Source organism: Nannospalax galili, unplaced genomic scaffold (genome assembly GCF_000622305.1).
Source record: "Nannospalax galili isolate Female #2095 unplaced genomic scaffold, S.galili_v1.0 scaffold772, whole genome shotgun sequence".
NCBI lineage: Eukaryota > Metazoa > Chordata > Mammalia > Rodentia > Spalacidae > Nannospalax > Nannospalax galili.
Window position 1 is genome coordinate 2,902,744 of NW_008332097.1, and position 21,118 is coordinate 2,923,861.

The following is a 21,118-nucleotide window of genomic DNA, read 5'->3' on the forward strand; positions in this document are numbered from 1 at the left end:
CATCAAAGGACAACTTGAGGAAGCTGGTTCTCTTCATTATGTGGGTCCTGTGGACCAAACTTAGGTCATCAGACTTCTGCAGCAAACACTTTTACCCATTAAGCCACTGTGTCTGGCTTTTACATGGGTGCTGGAAATCCAAACTCACGTCTTAGCATGCACTTTACTTACTGAGCCATCTCCCCACCTCTGGCTTTGGATTTTTAATAAAGTTTAATCTTTATTTTCAATTTAACTGGATTTAGAATAACCCTGGAGCTATACCTCTGGGTATGCCTATAAGGGTTCCAGTGAGTATTAGCTAAAGTAGAAAAACCCATCCTGAATGTGAGTGATACCACCCCAAGGATTGGGGGTCTTGAACTGAATAAAAAGAGAGAAAGAGTGCAACAATGGGATTATCCTTTCTCTGCTTCCTGATCTACCCAGGTATGAGCAAGTAGCCCCATGTTCCCATTGCCATGCCTTCCCCCACCACTGAGCCAGCATAAACCTTTCCTCTCTTAGTTGCTTCTTGTCAGGTGTTATTTGGTCACAACAACCAAAAAAATAGCGAACACAGCAACCAAAACTAGTAAATCTTTGCATAGGCCAACTGACACCTTGAAGCTTTCGCTCTGCTGGTTTGTGATTGAGCTAGGATTACAGGCATGAACCATCATGCCAGGCTTCGTTTTGTTCTTTACTCTTGTCTCCTCCCAGAGGATACTATTTTCATGTGTGGTGCTGCATACATTCACCATATCTGTCTGACTTCTAGGCATGGGGACAGGTCTGTTACCAGGGGTCTACAGGAGGGGTACATAAGAAGTAGCAGGTGTAAGTTGAGGTCCCTCTCCTTACAAGGGTGATATTGGTCACTGATTTAGGAATCTCCCCATCATGTGGCACAGATTCTTTGTGCTCAGAGTTTGATTTCCACCTTGGTTCTTGTCCTGCATGGAGTTGCTGACTCCAGGATTCTCTGTACACAACTAAGCCTTTTGAAAATATATTTTTTTATTTAATTTTTATTTTATGTGTATGTGTGCATTGCTTGTATGTAGGTAAGTGCACCCGTGATGTGCAATGCCTGAAGAGGACAGAAGAGGCTGTTGGATCCCCTGGAACTGGAGTTAGGGACAGTTGTTAGCTGCCGTGTAGGATTTGAACCCAGGTCTTCTGCAAAAGCAACCAGTGTTCTTAACTGCTGAGCCATCTCTCCAGCCCCACAACTAAGCCTTTTGGATGGGTGATGGTGTCATCATTTCATTAAGTTTTTTTTTTTCTCTAAAGACAGAGTATTTGACTATCTCTTCTGAGAAACTTTATCATTTCTTATTCTTACCTTGAGGAAACCCATTTACAAATATCTAGTTCCTAAAATTAGCAAAAGAGTACAAGAGAAGTCTGATCAGGAAGGGACCAGTATTACCAAGATACCTCATTGCTGTGTTCTGAGGGCAAGAAAACTTTTATAGTTGGGTAATCCCAGCATTTGGGAGCTGGATTCAGGAGGATCAGAAGTTCAGGGTGAGCCTGAGCTAGTGAGTCCAAGGCCAGCCTGGGTTACAAGAGACCCTGTTTCAATGAAACCCTAAAATCTTGAGCACTTACTAAGGGGGAATAATTTTCAATTCTGCTCAGCAGTGTGATTAGTAAAGACTTGCTTTTGTATTTACTAGCCATTTGTCAGCTTGTTCTAAGTCTAGTTTGTATCTCTGCTAGCTGGTAGGACAAAAGGAGGATCAGTAATTATGTGTCAACTGAAGACCTGAAAACTTGTTGACTTTTATCAAGTGTTCTTAAATAAACAAATAAAAAAGTTAGAATAATTGGCTGAAATTTACAGTATTGATCCCACACTTAATTATACTACTTATTTCCTACAATACTCATTTATTATAACTATTATCTTTCTAGTTGTCTAGTAAGAGTAGAAAGAAGTACAAAAATGGGTGCCCCATTTTCTCTAGCCCTTGATCATCTGGCCAGAGCATCCAATGGCCTTTCCATTTTCTTACCTTTCTAATCAGAACATGTAATCATTCTTTTCTTCTAAATTCCTAGGGATTCTTGTGGAGAAAGAACTTTGCACTCTGAGCTGAGCACTTACTATGTACCAGGCATCCTGTGGACATGTCCTATTGAAGTCTCACATCTACATCTACCCCCAGAGCCTCTTCTTCCTCTTCCGTTGTTAGGAGAATTAGTCATTGGTTCCTCATGGTGCCGTCTATCTTGGCTCTTGCCTCTAACCAATGAGTCTCTGAGTAGCAGAGTCTGTTAGATTTAGGCTCATGTCCTCAGCACCCAGCTCATACTGGGGACTCTAGAGATAGTTAATATTTTGGGTCTTGTGTGATCTTTGTTGGACAGATTTGACATCTGAGGCTTGTCCAAGGTTACTGAGGTGTTAGGGACAGGCTTAGTTTTTTATCTCCTGCCTACTAAACTCCAAAGATATTTTCTTTCAATTTTTAGCTGTGTTTGTTGTGTTTAGTAGGTCTCTTGGGAGTATTAGAAAGCAGCATTGATGGGACAGTTAGGGAGACTGAGTAATTGGTGGAAGTAGAAAATGAAGGTGGTTGCTGACTGAGACTCAGATAGGAGGCCAGTTATCAGCTGCTGGTTACAGCAGTGTGCTGACCCTGGACTCATTCCCTCCTCAGCGTATGCACACTCACACAGACACCCAAGAAAGACAGGTCACACGGGGTTCTGAGTGAACAGGGACCGGAGAAAGCCTTTTGTTGCACCGCTGTTCATCATGAGAATAACAGCTGGAACATTTAGCCATCTACTCAAACAAAAACAGTGTCAAAACGGAGACTTCTCTCTAATGTTCTTCTGCATGGTAAGAGTTTATCTATGATGTTTGAGTCTGAAATGAAATTGGGAGAGCATTTGGAACCTGAGCCTTATAGCTCCAGAGCAGTTTGTCTGAGTTTTACTAGTTGAAAACAGTGCTGGGAACAGGAGAGCTATGGTGATACCTTTGAAAAGCATCCTCTTGAGACTGGGTGGTGAGTAGCGACTCTGCCATTTTCCTTCCACTTGCACAGCTATAGCTTGATTTTAAAACTTGTTAAAAGTAACAACAAAAAGTGTATTAGGATATAACTGACATGCCACCAAGTTCAGTGGGGGTTTTAGTATATTATTGCTGTTGTGTAACCATCGGTACAATTTCTTTTAGAGCATTTTCATCACCTCACAAATCCCCTATATTCATTACCAGCCACTTTTCTCACCAGTCTACTTTTTGTCTCATAAATACAGAATGTCATAGATGTGGATATTTTACAATATGGATTCACATCATGCGGGTCTTCTTTCACTTAGTATAGTATTTCATCTATATTATACTCTGCAGGTAGATCTCTGAGTTCAAGGCCAGCTGGGCTACAAGCAAACTCTGACTCAAAAAGACCAAAAAAAAAAAAAAAAAGAAAGAAAAGACTATATAATACTTAATTACTTTTATTGCAAAACAGTATTCCATTATATGAATATATCACATTTAATTTATTTGGGTATTTATTCATCAGTTGAAAGACATTTGAGTTGTTTCTGCTTTTTAGCTGTTGTAATGCTGTTTTGACTATTTACAAGTTTTGTGTGCGTGTGTGTGTGTGTGTGTGTGTGTGTGTGTGTGTGTGTAGCCCAGAGACTGACATCAGATGAGGTCCTCTATCACTCTCTACCTTATTTTGAGACAGTGTCTCTTACTGAACCAGTGGTTTCCCATTCCTGCTAGATCAGCCAGGGAACTCCTTCCCCCAAATTATGCCTGTTTGTGAGGTCAGAGAATAACTTTGAAAAGTCAGTTCTCTCCACCATATGGGTCCTGGGGATCAAAATCAGGTCATCAGGCTTGTGGGGAAAGCACTTTTATCCATTGAGCCAACTCGTTGGCCCCTGGTGTCTTTTTCATTTTCTTTTTATTGTTGTTTTATTTTAGATAGGGTCTTCCTGAAGCCCCCGCTGGTCTGGTACTTGCTATGTAGGCCAGATCTCACAGAGATCCACCCTCCTCTGCCTCCAGAGAGTGCTAGGACTAAAGGTATGCGCCACCACACCTAACTCCTTTTTCATTTTCTTAATGCTGTCTTTTTCTTTTTTTGAAATATAGGGGTTTTACTTTTGATAGTCAAATTTAATATTTTTGTTGTTGTTACTTGTGCTGTTGGTATCATACCTAAAAATCCCATTTCATGGCCAAAGATTTATACCTAGGTTTTCTTCTAAAAGTCTTAACAATTTTAGCTCTTATATTTAGGTGGTTTATCCATTTTGGTATTTTATATATAGATACAGATATAGATATAGATATTATAAATTAGCAGTCATCTTTAATTGTCTTTCGTATAGAGAGATCCAGTTATTCCAGCATTTTTTCTTGCATTTTTTTTTCTTGCATGGCCTTAGCACAAACTAAAAACCAGCTCACCGTGGATGTATATTTTGACTTGGATTTCTATTTTATTGACCTGTATGTGTATCTTTGTTTTTGTTTATTCACTTTTGAGGCAAAGTATTACTATGTAGCCTAAAATTGCCTTGATCTCACAATTGTTCTACCTTGGCCTCCAAAGTGCTGAGATAACAGGTTTGTGCCACCATGTCGACTCTGCATTGTCTTCTTTAAACTGTGTGTAGCTTTTCAGGAAGGCTTGAAACCAGGAAGTCCTTGACTTCTGTTCTTCTCTTTCAAGTTTGAGTTGATTTGTGTGGGTCCCTCGATGCCCAGATGAACTCTGGGATCATGCTACCAATTTCCGCACAGAAAGTAGCCGAAATTTGAAAGGAGGTTATTCTGACTGTATAGATCGGTTTGCAGAGCATAGTCATTTTAGCAGTATTAAGTCTTCAATCCATGAACATGAAACTCTTTTTATACCTCTTTAGCTTTCAATAGCAATATGTAGTTTTCATGGTATTTTATTTTTGATGCTCTTGTAAATGAAATTGCTTTGCTAATTTCCTAATTCACTGTTCATCAGGTGTGTAGAAATACAATGGGGGGGATTGGCTTTGTGTCTTGCACAATCTTATTGAACATACTAGTTATAATGTGTTTTAGAAAGACTTAGATTTTCTCCATGTGTTGCCCATGTCATCTATGTATAGTTTTGTTTTTTAATTTCCTATGTGGATACATATTTCTTTTCTTCATCTAATTACCCTGACTAGACTCTAGTACAATGTCGAATAGAGAGCAGTTTCTTGTTCCTGATCTTAGGGGGAAAGTTATTCAGTCTTTTATGATTAAATTGTGAGTTGTAAGTTTTTTTTTTTTTTTTTAATAGATTTTAAAAACAAATTGGAAGAAGTTCTTTTTGCTTTGGTTTAAATCATGGAAAGTTTGTTTCACAGTGTCATGCTTTTTTGATGTCCTTCATTACCTATTGTGTGTTGGCTGATTTTAATTGTGTAAGCCAATCATGCATTTCTGGGATAAGTCATGCATAGTCATGGGCTTTTTTCTTTTTTGTTTTGGAATAGGGTTTCATGTAGCCTAGGCTAGCATTGAACTCTTGATTTTCCTGCTTCCTCCTCTCTAATTCTGGGATCATAGGCATGTGCCCTCCTGCCCAACTTTGTATAATCCTTTTTTGTGTGTTACTGAATCTACCTTGCTAGTGTTTAGTTGTACATTATATATCAATATGTATAAGAGATTGATTTGTGTTTTTCTTGTGGTACTTGCTCATTTGGCCGTATTCCCACTCCTCGTATGGGAAAGAGCTTACGAAGAATTGATATTGATTATTTAAGTATTTGACACAATCCACTAGTGAAGCCATCTCTTCCTGGAGTTTCTAGAAAATTTTTGTATGCTAACTCAATGTCCTTACTTAGGTCTATTTAGATTTTCTACTCTTAAGTCTATATTTGCAGTGTGTTTCCTACTAGGAATCGAATATCTGGGTTATTGAATTTGCTGCTATATAGTTAATTGTTCATAGAGTTTCTTTGAAATCCTTGTATTTGTTTGAGGTCAATAGTGACGTCTCCTTTGTTTTCCTGAACTTAGTGAGCTGAGTTTTCTCTCTTGTTATTCTACCTACAGGCTGTTAATGTTATCTTGTTTTAAAACTAATTTGGGTTTTTCTAATTTTTTAAATTTGTTTTCCTTTTTTTTTTTTTTGCAATAGGGTCTTACCATGTACTTTTACTATGTGTCCTTGACTGGCCTGGTACTTGCTATGTAGCCAGGATGGCTCTGAACTTGCCCAAGCCTCCTAAGTGCTGGGATTATAGGTGTGTGCCTCCAAGATCAGCTCCTTTTTGGTTTTCTAGCCATCTTTATTTCCACTTATTTATTATTTCCTTCCATGTGCTGCTTGAACTCTAGTTTGTTCCTCATTTTCTGTGTCCTGAAAGTGGAAGCAGAGAGTGCCACATTTTACCTACTGTCTCCACGGTAAGCCAATGCTAAAGTTGAGTGAGCGCTCACAAACTTTTTCGTTTCAGGATTGTTTCAGGGATCTGAATATACGAAGGAGGCACACAGAGAACGCTGCCCACTGGTGTCTTACTCCACTGTGATGGAGTCCATGCAGCATGGTGGCTCTGGGAGCAAAACATAGGTTCTGAGTGAGGTCTGATTGCCTGGGTGTGAATTCTCCCTCTGTCACCTACAGCTGTAAGACACTGAGCAACTTTTTAGTTCCTGAAGCCACAGTTTCCACATCTATAAAATTAGACTGATACTACATCATTGTGAGAATTAAATGAGGTAACATACATGGTGCACTTAGATCCAAGTTAGCACAGGGTAAATACTCAGAATTGGCTAACTGTTCCTAACTTAATGGTACTTGAAATCAGATGGGCCTGTGTCGAGTCAAGTTCAAAAGTAGCTACAGATTCTGGAGTTAGGATTCCATTTGTATCTGCTTGTCTGTCACCACCCATGATGTCCATTTGCTGCTTGACTGAGATGATTTTCCAGCTGCAGCTCCACAGACCTGCGTGCAACTTCTTTCCTCAGACAGATCACAGCTCTGGCTTATTTGATCATCCATCCATGATGTAAGGATGATGGAACAAAAGCAGGAGATGAATTTTCCTAAACAAATCTGAAACAAGCTTAGGGTGGGAGGCCCATAAATTATGAAAATAGTACTCACTAAAATATTCTAATTTACGTCTTTAGTACTTGAAATTCTCTTTAAGGGAAGGACAGGAATACTCTTCTTTGAACTCACCAGATAGCCTGCAGTTATGTGGTTGGAGTTTGTTCTCTCACTTTCAGGGAATTTGTTGTTAAATCGATAAATGGCATTTCTTAAGGCTTAAAAAAATAAATACAATTTTATTCTCATCTTGTAGCCAAACAATGTCCATAACTTTGATGAAAAGAAAAAAGTGTATGGATTATTCCTTACTATGAAACCATCAGATAACATTCTTTACATCCACCCAAGTCCACCACTTAGGAGTCTGAGACAGGAGATTGGTGAGTTTGAGGTTAGCCTGGTCTCCGTAAAGAATACACCTGACTTATAAAGACCAAAAACGAGCAAACAAATAAGCAACAGAACTCATTAGTTAAATCCTAGCACTTGGGAGGGCAGAGGCAGGTGGATCTCTGAGTTCGAGGCCAACTAGGGCTACATAGTGAGACCCTACCACAAAAAACAGCAGCAGCAAAAAGACCTCATTAGCTACTTACAAGTTAATAATAACCATCAGCTCCCTTTGATATATACATAAGATGAATTTTGTTTGAGGATGGGATTTATTTGTTTATTTTTCTTGTCACAACACTGATTGAAGTAAAACAACACAAGTTGCTACTTCGACCAAAAGTGGTGTTTTTACTCCGCCCCTTCTTGACAGCTCAGTGAGCCACTAGCAAAAGGGCCATTGAGTGCTTTTAAAAGGGGGAGGGGATTTATTTTTTGAAAGACTAAATTCAGAGTAGTTAGCAGTCTAGTTATATGGTCTCTAATGGCAATTAGATTTAATTTCTCTTGTAGATAAGGTGTTGCTTTTTTCTACTTTGCCTAGGAAAGATGGCAGAGGGGTGCTTGCTTGCCTAGCTGGCTGTAGTTGCTTTTCTTTGCTGAGATCGGGGGTCTCATTATGCAGCCCATGCTTGCCTTGAATTCCCTATCTTCCTTCCTCAGTCCCAGACCCACATGCTAGGATTACAGGGGCATACCACGGGCAGTGGGTTCCAGATCACAGCGGCCTAGAATCAGCAAGTGCCTCTTCAGGTCTGGGCTCCTTAACACTTTAACTGCCCACAGAAATTTCTATAATTTTCTGAGACTACATGTTTGAGTGTTCTTAAATACATTTTGTAGCTCTGTCTTATCGCTAAACTTATCAGCTATCCACTTACTTTTTGCCAAAACTTTTAGGCCTGCCGGAATAAGAGATTAATAGTACTTTAAATTACAATGTTCACAGTGTCAAGACATTCAAGTCAACCACACAGACTAAGGCAGGTGTAAATGCATCATGTTACTCTGTGTGTGTGTGTGTGTGTGTGTGTGTGTGTGTGTGTTTGTGCATGCACATTTCATCATATCTAGACAAGGTCTGTCTTATTAACTGCTGCATATGCCAGGCTAGCTGACCCATGGACTTCCGGTACTTCTGTCTCCATCTCACATCTCCTGGTAGGGCTATACTAGGATCATAGGCACACACACACACACACACACACACACACACACTCACGCGTGTGCACACACACACAGAGTACTGTGTCTAGCTTTTCATGTTTGTTTTGGGGATCTATACTCAGGTTGTTAGCCTTGATGAGCAAGTGCCTTACCCAGTGAACCATCTCCCCAGCTCCTCATTTTTAAAAAAATTAAAAAAATTTTTTTTAATTTTTGGTCTTTTTGAGACAGGGTCTCCCTGTAGCCCCAACTGGCCTGGTAACTCACTATATAAACCAGGCTGGCCTTGAAGTTGCAGAGATCCACTCTGCCTCAGAGTGCTGGGATTAAAGGCACGTGTCCGGATTCTCCTTATTTTTTAAGGTGGAGTCTCACTGAACCAGGAGTTCACTAATTCAGCTAGGCTGGCTGGCTGGTAGCAAGTTCCAGGGATCTTCTATCTCTGTGTCCCTAGCACTGGGATTACAGGCCTGTACCACTGTGCCGGGCTTTAATGTGGGCATTGGGGATCTGAATTCGGGTCTTCATACTTGTAGTTGACCACCAAGCACTTTACTGACTAAGGCATCTCCCCAGCCTAAAGAGACTGGTTTTTGGTTAAGAGGAAGAGGAGGAGATGAAGAAGAAATGGATAATGTAGAGATGACACCACTGACATCATCAGATGAGACCTGGGCTCTAGTTTCTGTGCCATCTCATTCTGTTTCATCTGTCAGTCTCAATGAGGGCTCCACTGTGGTCTAAAAGAGCAAGTAGCAACCCTGACCATCCTAAGGTTGTTTATGGTGTTTCTCCCTTGTAAGAGGGCACAGAAAAAATATTTTGGAAGCCACAACATTATAAAACCCTTCTACTGCAGCAAGTGCTAAAGGAAATGTTGGTGTTGACTTTGGGAGTGAATTAAGAGTGTCAGGACAGGCTGGGCATGGTGGTGTGCGCTTTTAATCCCAGCACTTGGGACAAAGAGGCAGGTGGATTGCTGTAAAATTGAGACCAGCCTGGTCTGTATAGTGAGTTCCAGGCCAGCTGGGGCTTCAGGGAGATGTGTCTCAAAAAGACAATATAAAAAACAGTAAAAGGAACCGACAAGATGGCTCAGCAGGTAAAAGCTGACCTGATCCCTGGAACCTATGTCCAAGAGAAAGAGGAGAACCAACTCCAGAGCTGGTTCTCTTCAGATGAGATGTGAGATAAACACACACAAACACCCCCCCACATACACACAAACACAATAATTATAAGAATAAATTAAAATTAAAAAAAAAAAACCAACACAAAAAAAACTAGTCATAGATTACCGGAGAGCTAAAGATTGACTCAACATGGATTGTCAAGATTGAGCAGCATATAAATTAGGCATATGTGTCAGAAACGTACATCAATGCCCTATGGTGAAGGGTGTGTGTGTGTATGTGTGTGTGTGCTGATGTGTCATAGCCACAGGGGAGAATTTCTATTGGGCCTTGTCAGTTTACAGGAATCTAATCATTTTACAGAAATCACAAGTGAATTTGTCCCTTATTTAGTCTTTACTCCCTTTTCCTTTGAGGAACATAAATGTGGGAGAAGTTTCATAGTTCCCTTTTAAACGTATGATTCATCCCAACATACAGTATTTCTTACATGTAGCCCATTTCTGAATGTTGGTGAATATTTAATTATTTTGTGGTCTAGACTAAGGTATAGAAGGTATGGATTCTGAAAACTAAATGAAACTATACAAATGACAGTGATTATTCTATTAATCTCATTACCATGTCCTTAAACCAATTTATATTCTCACTCTAGTATTGTTCAACTCTTACAACACCCGTGTGCGTATGTGCTTGCGCGCACACTGATGTGTCATAGTAACAGGAGAAGTTATCAGATTTAAAACTTTTAAAATTTGTGTTGATTTGATTAAACTCTGAATGTTTAGAATCCCACCTATTTCATCTACTTTTCACATATTTGGTTTGCCTAGAACCCCAGGGAAGTCCTCTCTTGCTCTAGGGCTAATGAAATAGAGAGCTGGGTATGATGCTTCATACCTGTAATCCCAGCATTCCTGAGGCCGAGACTGGATAATCAAAAGTTCAAGGCCAGTCTAGGCAACTTGGAAAACCCTGACTTGGGCACAGGCATGGAAGTGGGCCCTGGCCAGGATAGCCGGGTGGAAGGACTGAGCAGGTCAACAGATATGAGCCGTAGTCAGTACAGTGATAGCAACAGTCTGAACATTGTTGCCACAGGCAGGTTGTTATGTATGCCCTACAGGCTGTGAAGCATGTGGAGCCTCAAATAAAACAAGTTTTCTTTTTTAAAAAATATATATTTTTTAAATTTTATGTGTATGAGTGTTATCTGCATGTGTGCAGGTGCACCACATGTGTACAGTGCCCACAGCAGCCAGAATAGGGCATTGAATTCCCCGGGACTGGAGTTAAGGATGCTTGTGAGCCACTATGTGGGTGCTCAGAACCAAACCTGGGTCCTTTGGAAGAGTAGCCAGTGCTCTTAACTGCTGAATCATCTCTCCAGCCCCCCAAAACAAGTTTTTCAAAATCTACCAAAATCTGCCTTCAGTAGTATCTACTACAGAGGTGGGTTTGAACCTAAAATAACAAAACCAGGAGTAACATTAATAGTAAAGGAAAGATTAGAGATGCCCCTTGACAAATCATGTTCTTCAATCAGCCAGATGGGATAGGCTCTCCTTATGCAGCAGCTGAAATCAACAAGGCTAAAGATTTACCATGTCAAGCAAAAAGTAAAATAAAAATGAAGTGTATGATGAAATTTTTAAAAACGATTTTATTTATTTATTTATTTAATTTGTCTTTTTGAGACAGGGTCTCTCTGTAGCCCCAGCTGGCCTGGAACTATGTACATCAGACTGGTCTTGAACTCGTAGAGATCCGCCAGCCTCTGCCACTGCAGTGCTGGGATTAAAGGTGTGTGCCACCACACCTGGCTTAAAATATTTTATATGTATGAGAATGTTGCCTGCATGTGTGTAAGTGCACCTGTGTCGTGCAGTGCTTCCCGAGGTCAGAAGAGAGCATTGGATCCCCTGGAACTGGAGTTACAGATAGTTGTTAGCCACCATGTGGGTGCTGGGAACCGAACCTGGGTCCTCTGCAAGAGCAGCCAGGAGTTTTAACCGCTGAGCCATCTCTCCAGCCCCAGAGGAAGAAGAGAGGCTTCCCTGAGTGAGAATTGAACCCAGGCCACTGCAGTGAGAGCACTGAATCTTAAACACTACACCATCAGGGAGCGTCTAAAATTTTAGGTGTTTATCAGTCTATGTATATGAGCATCAATCTATTCTGAACTTGCTCCTTCAGAAATAAACTTTTGAAGCTTGGTAATTGCTTGGCTTGTGGATTTGCTACTTTAAAGGAGCAGAAAGAGATCACTATGAAACAGCTTCTTAGGAGAGAGGAAAAAGGAAAAAAATGAAAAAGAATTCTTTTCAGATTTAAGTTAGACTGTGTGGCTTTCTATTTTGGCTCTTTATGACACTGGGGCTCACTCTGTAGCCCAGGCTGTCCTTGAACCTGTAGTGATCCTTCTCAGCCTCCTAAGTGCTGGGATTGCAGTGTCCCACATGATAAAATCCATGGACTCTTCATAACTGCTCACTGCATAGGAGGTAGGGAACCCTTAGAATGGAGTGTGCTTTTGTAATGAATTTTCACATGGATACAAATAGAAATGTCCCCTTAGGGCTTGTAAGTTTGGGAAGGAGGTGGTGGGATATGGGGGTAGAGTAACGGTCTAATTCATTGGCAGTTTTCTCATTCAATCTGAGAAGTTGCAGACAGATTATACAGTAGGTACCAGAACACATTGATGTATAGAGCCTTTGGATTGGTTCATCTGGTGCTGAGAACTGGAATTGTAGACCCTGAGGAACAGGCTCTGATCCACACACCCCCACTGTTCCTGGGCCAGTGTGTTTATCAGCAATTGGGTGGGTCTAAATATTGTGATTAAAGGGGGGGTGTAGGACTCGAGAATGAGCTGTAGGGGGGGTGGAGAGCTCAGATTGGCCCACAAGGTCTGGTTAAACCCATTGGAGTCCTGAGAACAGAGTGAAAAAGGAGTTTTATTTCAGAAGTCACCCCAAAACATTATCTCTTTGATTTCTTTTTTAAGAAGAAATTGTTTCTAATTTTTAATTATGTTTATGTGTGTGTTTATCTCTGTGTGGGGGGTGGGTACATACATGAATGCAGGTACCTTCAAAGGCTAGTGAGGGCATCAGATCCCCTGGAGTTGGAGTTACAGGCAGTTGTGAGCTACCTAATGTGGATACTGGGAACTGAACATAGGTCCTCTGCAAGAGCGGTACTCAGTCTTAACCACTGAGCCATCTCTCCAGCCCCCTGCATTTTGTTTCCTAGAACCACATACCTGGCTCCTACTGCTGTATTTAAGACAGCTGCTGCCTCAGCTATGTCCACATTAAATAGCTATTACCATGTAAACAGAAAGTAGTTGACATGTGAGTTAAACAAATGTAGACCTATGCTTAGATTAACAGCATATGACATGAAAAAATTAATGTATTTTGTTGTTTGTTTGTTTGTTTGTTTGTTTGTTTTGAGGATGGGTCTCCCGGTAGCCGCAGCTGGCCTGGAACTCACTATGTAGACCATGCTGGCCTTGAACTCACAGAGATCCGCTTGCCTCTGCCTCCCGGGTGCTGGGCTCAAAGGCGTGTGCCACCACCCTCAGCAGATTAATGTATTTTATAATGTATTTGCCTCATACGCTTTTTGTTGTTTTGAGACTGTAGCTCAGGCTGTGTAGCCCAGGCTGGCCTCAAACCTATAGCAGTTCTCCTGGCTTCTGACTGGCACACATTCTTCTTATATCTGGTAAATCAAACATATTCTTTCCCTCGTACGTCTGAGGACCTGCTAACAATGCCCCCTCGCTCCTCTCCTTCCCTGCATTTTTCCCCCCCTTAGGTCTTTCACAGTCTACTGTAACTATATATGCTACTGATTTCTGCATTCACTGTTTGTCTTCCCCATAAATCTATAGAGTTCATGAGGGTGAGATCTGGTTGCTTTGCTTGCTACTAGATCCCTAGTACCCAGAACTGTGCCTGCCAGGTAGAATGAATGAACTATAAATTTTAGTTGTTTTATTTGTTTGTTTATTTATTTATTTATTTATTTATTTTAATCAATCAGATTTGGAGACTTTTCATTTGGACATCAGGTTTTGGTTTGGTTTAGTTTGATTTTGAGATAGGGTCTCATGTAACCCTGACTGGCTTTGTACTCCCTATGGAGCCCAGGTTGATTCTGAGCTTATTGTCCTGCCTTCTGCCCCTGATGGTGCTATAATGTGATATTTGACAAGTTAGTTGGGAAAAACTACTGTGGTGCTTTTGTTCATTTGGCTCTGTGGGTACTGCTTTATATTCCATCTCTTTCCAGTGCTGGATGATTACTTTCTTGGCCTATTATCATTCTTGACACTACCAGTGTAACTATGTTGACCTCATTGCTGATATTTGATAGTTTTTCAGATATAGGCTACCACTTCATTGAGAGTATGTATGTATGCATGCTTGTGTGCATATGAACAATTTCTTTGTCTTACACTTTAATCAACCATTGATACAAACAGTGATTTTTAGGAAAGCTTTTGAAATTCTAAATAGTATCAAGTGGGCTGGTGAGATGGCTCAGCAGGTAAAGGTGCTTCCTACCAAGCCTGATGTTCTGAGTTTGATCCCTGGAACCTACATGGTAGACAGAACTGACGTCTCCAAGTTGTCCTGTTACCTCCCACTTTGTATCCCTTCCACACACTAAATAAATAAATAGATAAATAAGTAAATAAAGTCTTTCTAGAAACAATATATTACTATTATATGCAGAAACAAATACATACTCACATGATCTTTACATGGGCTTTATCTTAACCTATAGATGAATTAAAATTTAAAAATAATTCTTCTTTCTTAGTAGGACTTGAGTTGGCCTGAATAGACCTCACCTATATTTAAAACAGCCCACTTAGAACTGGGGATACCGTTCAGTTGATAGAATGCTTGCTTGGAGGAAGCCCAGTGTTCATTCCCCAGCAGTTGGGCCTGTAGAGCACATCTATAGTCCTAGTACTTGGAAGGTAGAGAAAGGAAGATCAGCAGTTCAAGATCATCCTTGGCTGCATAGCAAGTTGGAAGCCAGCTTTGGATACATTAAACCCTATCCCAGCAAAACAAAACAAAACAAAACAACCCTCCCCGAAGAGTCAGCAAGATGCCACCCAAGCCTGAGGACCTGAGTTCAATCCTCAGAACCCACATGAATGACCAGAGAGAACTAACGTCATAAATTTTCCTCCAACTCCTACACTACAGCCCACACTCGAACATCAACCACACACAATAATAATACTAATAAGTAAAAAAGCCTCCCCAAATATAAAAATAGCCATGTAATTTCATATCAAGCCTTTTCTTGTGCGCTTCTCCTTCCCTCTAACTAGTCTCAGCAATTCTACCTTAGAGCTTACTTACTTTGTTTCAAGCCTCTGTTTTGCATCTGTATTTTCTCTATTTTCTTTAGTTTCCGACTCTGAATTGTGGCTGCTACTCTACTCTAAAACAAAGACTAAGGTTCGCTTCTTCAGACCTGACTTACTTAACAGCTTGCTGCAAGCTGGGTCAGTGGAAGCTATCATAACTCAAGTTTCTATGGTGTTTAGGAGCCCTTATGTAGTTTTATGCATTTGACCACGCAGAGGCCTATAAAGTGGGAACCCATGTCCATGTGGTGGGAGGAGTGATTTCCGTTTCATCTGGATGCTTTGCTATATTGTTTGGCATTATTAACACCAACTTTATTCAAACCCAAAGCAGAAAAAGTTCACTTATTTTTGTTAAGGGTAGGCATTAATTGTAATGATAATTACTGTTTTTAGAGATTCAGAGACCTGCCCTTTCCACTTAAACTCTCTTTTTTAAGCCCAGGGCCTCCACATGCTGAGTAAGCACTCCACCCTTGCCCTACACTCAGGTCCTCATCTTACCTTAAAACTTTGTGGGATTTTTTTTTTTTTTTTTGCCCCAAGATCTTACATTTTAGGGTAATGTTTATTATAAGACTATGCATGTTTTACACACAAATACATACATTTTCTCACGACAAACTTCCAAATCCAAAACACTAACCTAAGACCGTCCATAAACACAGGATTTTTTTCTTATACTATGTATTCAACTACTCATATAAAAACAGAGTTTTTTGGTCCATGAGGTAGCTCAGCAGTAAAGGCACGTGCCACCAAACCTGGTGACAAGAATTTGATCCCTGGGACCCGCTTGGTATAAGGAACAACTCTTGAAGGTTGATTTCTAACTTCCAAATGCACATTGTGTGTGTGTGTGTGTGTGTGTGTGTGTGTGTGTGTGTGTGTGTGTGTCTGTGTCTGTGTCTGTGTGTCTGTGTCTGTGTGTCTGTGTCTGTGTCTGTCTGTCTGTCTCTGTGTCTGTTCATTTAAAAAGTTAGAGTTTCTTGAACCTGTTCATACTGAAGAGGAACTTTAAAAAGAGTAGCTTATAGAGCTAGAGAGATGGCTCAGAGGTTAAGAACACTGACTGCTCTTGCAGAGGATCCAGGTTTGATTCTCAGCACCCACATGGTAGCTAACAACCATCTGTAACTCCAGTTCCAGAGGATCCAGTTCCTTCTGACCCCCTTGGGCATTGCATGACACATGCAAAATAAAAATAATAAATAATTGAAAAGAGTAGCTTAATAATTAAAGATCGGTTTGGTTTTTCTTCTATTAGAACCTAGGAATTTGGTTTCATGTATTTAACATGCTTATGATATTGGACTTGTTTTAGATTTGGGCCCTTATTAACTCACTAATATTTCATAGTATTGATAGCTTTAAGTGCAGATTATTTCATGTAGGAGCAGGAAAGTTATCATTGTTTGACAAAATGTGAATAAGTGACTAGTTTAAAGGCATGCTTGTCTCTCTGGCCTTTTTACTTCCAACACTGACTACTTCAAATATGTCATTCAAGAAGGTGAACAAGATAAAACAGCCACTAAGGAAAACTTCGAGGTCACAACTCTGATTTTTTGTTTGTTTGTTTGTTGTTTGTTGTTGGTATTTTCCAGAAATGACCTTGAATTCCTGATTCTTCTTGTCAAGTATTGGACTTACAGGCATGCACCACCAGGCCCAACTCCTCTACCCCACACTCCTGAGGATTGAACCCAGGGGTTTGCGCATGCTAAGCACACATTGTACCACTGAGCTACACCCTAGCCTGAAAAGTTGTATTAAGAAAAATTGCAGGTCTTCATTTCTCGATAAGCTGCAGAGCTCCTTTTCATCCTGGTTCAGAAAGTACTGGATGCCACAGGGCTATTAAGAGTGCTCTCAGAGTTCCTCTCCTCCCTCCCACTTGCTGAACTGACAAACCCTACCTCCAGAAAGACTTTGGATGAGGTCCATCTCTTAGCCCCTTGAGAAAGAAGTGTGTTTACTCAAAGTGCTTTGGGTACACCTCATTCATTGTCTTTGTTCTGATAAAGCAGGTTTACCAACTTCTTCCTTCTCTTTCTACCCCTACAACTACTTGTTTCTATTTCTTACCAAAGAATTCATTTTCAGTTTCAAATGAATAAACAAAGCAAAATACTCAGGGCTTTAGTTCATATAGAATTTTTGCCTATTTCTTTTTCTGTCACATTTCTTTATAAACATGATCCTTAAGTGATTAGAAGAGATGAAGTACCCCATATTTCACATCCCCATGCTAGATTAATGAGAAGGGGAGAAAAGCAGCATTTGTTAAAAATACAACATTTCCAAGATACAATAACCTTTTGTTTTTCTTTAAGGTTTTTTGGGGGCAGGGTCTTGCAAGGTAGTTCAGTCTGGCCTTGAACTCTTGATCCTCTTGCTTCAGTCTCCCAAGTGCTGGGATTAGGGCTGAGGGCCACCATATTCATCTTCACAGTAACATTCCTGAGTACTTTCTGTACACCAGAAATCTCCCTAAACAAGTGTTCATTCATTGAATCCCCACAGCTTCCCATATGAGTTAGGAATTTTAATTTTCCTTATTTTATCAAGCAGTACAAGGCAGTGGGAACCTATGTGGTTCTAGGAAGGTAGCTTTAAGAAATCATTGGTTTTCTTTTAGTCATTTTGGGGGCTTGAATGGAATATTTTAATTAAATTTCCTTCCTGTGAAATGGAAGCTTTTGTCTTCTTGGGATTTCCCAATTCTATTTGTTAGCATAGGTTTTCCATTAATTTTCGGATTGCTATTGAGCATTTTTCCATGTGACAGTTTTAACCCCTCCCTGCTTTCTAAACCACGCCCTCAAGCTCTTCTAAGGTGCCCTTAGCAAATGACTTCCAAGGCAAATCCCATTAACCAATCAAGAGCCAGGAGCCACCTATGGCCCAGTTCCGCAGTTCCTGGGGTTAGGAGCAAAGGTTGTTCTCTCTAGCCTGGCTGTGGTTTCAATTAGCCTGTGCATCTAGATTTGAAGACTGGAAAGGTACGGGGAACTATTTGTTTTAACTGAAGAGCAGATAAGATGGTTGCATTTGAGTAAAGAGCGATTTATAGCAGGTCCACCAAACAAAATTCATTTTGTTTGTTTTAATTGAAATCAATATAAATAATATGTATATATTTAAGTTTGTAAGAATTTTAAATATTGCACAATTTGCCTTACCCTCAGCAAAAATGTTTCATCTTACAGCTTTATGCTTCATATGCTTGAAAAGTATAGGTTTTTTAAAAATAGTTTGCACTTGGAACTAGACATTAAAAGCAAGGTTTAGCAATGATATATTTTCCAAAATAATCTCATAACCAGTCTTTAGAGAAGAAAATATAATTCAAAAGTATTAGCATTCTAATAATATATAAAACTGTAGCAATATTATTTCTTGTAGAATTCTTTTTTAAAGTTAAAAATGAAGTTTAAGAAATGAAATTATTTTAACTGTGGGTTATATATTTTAAACTATAAAATTAGCTTTACTTTGATTATATATAACAGTTTAGTTAAACTTTATATACTGCATTTTAATGTTAACTTTGATGACGAGAAGAGCAGAATATCTTTTTTCTCTTCTTTCTACCTAAAAATGAAGCCATTAGAATAAAATTGGAAGTAAAAGTTAGTCATCCAAAGAAAAACCTGTTTGGCCACAATGAATCCTTCACAATGAAAGCTCTTCATTATGATCAGTCAGTGCTGGGCAAAATGTCTGCATTAGAACACTTGCTGCTCCACATATTTACTAGCCCACAATGTTAGATTGCATTTATTGTTGCACTTATTTATTACTGTACTAAATTGTTAGTGTCAGGTAAACTTGGGTGTAAGGTATGATTGGTTTTTCTATGATTGCTCTTTTCTAAAAGTGACTGAATATGATACACACTGTGTATTTTATAACAGACTATATAGTATAGTACATTTATTTAAAAATAGGCCAAGTCAGACATGGTACTGTTTGATTAAAAAAAATTTACGAAGCATTTAGTATTTGTTAATTTTGTCTAATTTGTAGAAGAATTTTAGTGTACTACATGTAACTAAACATTAAATGTCTACTAATTTCAATTACAGTAAGTCAGAATCCCTTTCCTTTTGAAAAAAATTTTCCCTTTAATTTTTTAATATCTATTATTATTATTATTATTATTATTATTATTATTGCGGGTGGTGAGTGTGCACATGCCATGGCTCACATGTGGGAGTCAGAAGACAACTTTCGTGGAGATGGTTCCAGAGATCCAACTCAGGTTATCAGGACTGTGCAACAAGCCAGCAAACCACCTAACCGGCTCCAGGTTCCTTTTCTTATTTTGATGTATTTAGGGGTTTGTATCTTGAGATTTCCTACTTTTAATAGATTTGTTCAAAATGCTACTTTTGAGACCTGCTCTCCAGGTTGCCTTTATTAACATCTCTTATTCTCACTGATCTTGAGTGGCCTGTGGGCTTGGGGGATAACCAGCGATCACAGTGTTAACTATTGACCCGGCTTTGAGACTACTTCCTAACCATCTTCTCCAGGAGGAATAAAGTGCTGTTTCTCAATGCCAAGCTAAGGCTCAAAGGTTCAGATTAACCTCCCAGATCAGAGGTCAGGCACGAATTGCTGCAATTTGTAGTTGGATTCTGCCGATATGACAGAATTTCACAGCTATGATGATTGCTCTCTGCTACTTCTGCACACAGGCCAGGCTGGGCGGTTAACAGTGTAATTTGTACAAGTCAGCCTGTGACACCCAAGTTTAATGAATAACCAGCTGGTGCCTTAGGCTGGTACAAGGTGCATGTTATAAAAAGGGTCAAATGTTAACGTACAAAGTTGAAGAAGGTGGGGGGTGACAATCTCATGGCCACCACCTATGAATTATGTAAAGATTCAGTAGTCTGTATTTAATTTTTAAATCATATTTCTACAGTGTAAATTTTAGTACATTTCTTTCCTTGGTATTGAAATAGATAAATAATTGGATAAAATGTTACTAAGAAAGAAATGTCTGGTCAGATGTGATGATGCATGCCTTTGGTCCCAGCACTTAGGAAGCAGAGGCAAGCAGATCTCTGTGAGTTTGAGGCCAGTCTGGTCTACATAGTGAGTTCCAGGCCAGCTGGGGCTACAGGGAGACCCTGTCTCAAAAAGACAAAAGACCAAAAAAAAAGCATCTAGGGAATAAGAGCCAGGGGAAGTGGCTCCAGCTGTCAGAAAGATTGTCATGAGTTTGGGGTCAGCCTAGGCTACGGTATGAAGCTCCATCTCAAAATAAATCAAGTTATTTCTGAGCCTGTGATATTCGTGAATATCTGACATTTTCTGCTCTTCACCCCCAAAGTTAAACTCCTATCTTTAATTTTAACACTAGATGATAGTGTTGTTGTTGAAATTTAAGGTTCCTCAAAAAATTCTTAAATGGTGATCTTGAAAATTCATGGACTTGCTATATAGTTCTGATTTGTCATGACAACTCTGAATGGTAATATATACACATAGAGAATCCTTTGTGCAGCTACTGGGCTTTCTGTAACAAATAACCGTAGACTATCAGTTTATAAAGAGGGAAGGCTTATTTTGGCTTAGTGTTTTCCAGATTGGAGTCCATAATTGATGTGCCCTGTTGCTTTGGGCCTGTGGTAAGGAAGCACATCATGGTGTCTGGTAGAGCAAAGCTGCTCACCTCAGAGCCAAGAAGTATTAAAAGAAAGGTAGGCAGGGTCTGGTGTCCATCATACCAATCACAGACAGTCTCTACCTGAGATCTCTCATGAGGTCCAACATCTTAAAGATTCTACCACCTACCAAGCCTTCAGGGACACTGAAGAGCCAAAATTAAGGCAGGTTTTTTTGGTTGTTTTTTTTTTTTTTTTTTCGTTTTTTTGAGACAGGGCCTCCCTGTAGCCCCAGCTGTCCTGGAACTCACTATGTAGACCAGGCTGCCCTTGAAC

The 21,118-nt window shown here is 39.8% G+C and overlaps 1 protein-coding gene and 1 non-coding gene across 3 annotated transcripts in view; one reads left to right on the plus strand and one right to left on the minus strand.

Annotated features, from left to right (window-relative positions):
- Rbm47 (RNA binding motif protein 47) overlaps positions 1–21,118 on the plus strand; it is a 192,475-nt gene that overhangs the window by 133,389 nt on the left and 37,968 nt on the right. The window lies entirely within an intron of this gene.
- On the minus strand, positions 7,745–7,877 carry LOC115069308. The gene has a single exon (XR_003848583.1). It is a non-coding gene; the product is annotated as a small nucleolar RNA SNORA21 (small nucleolar RNA).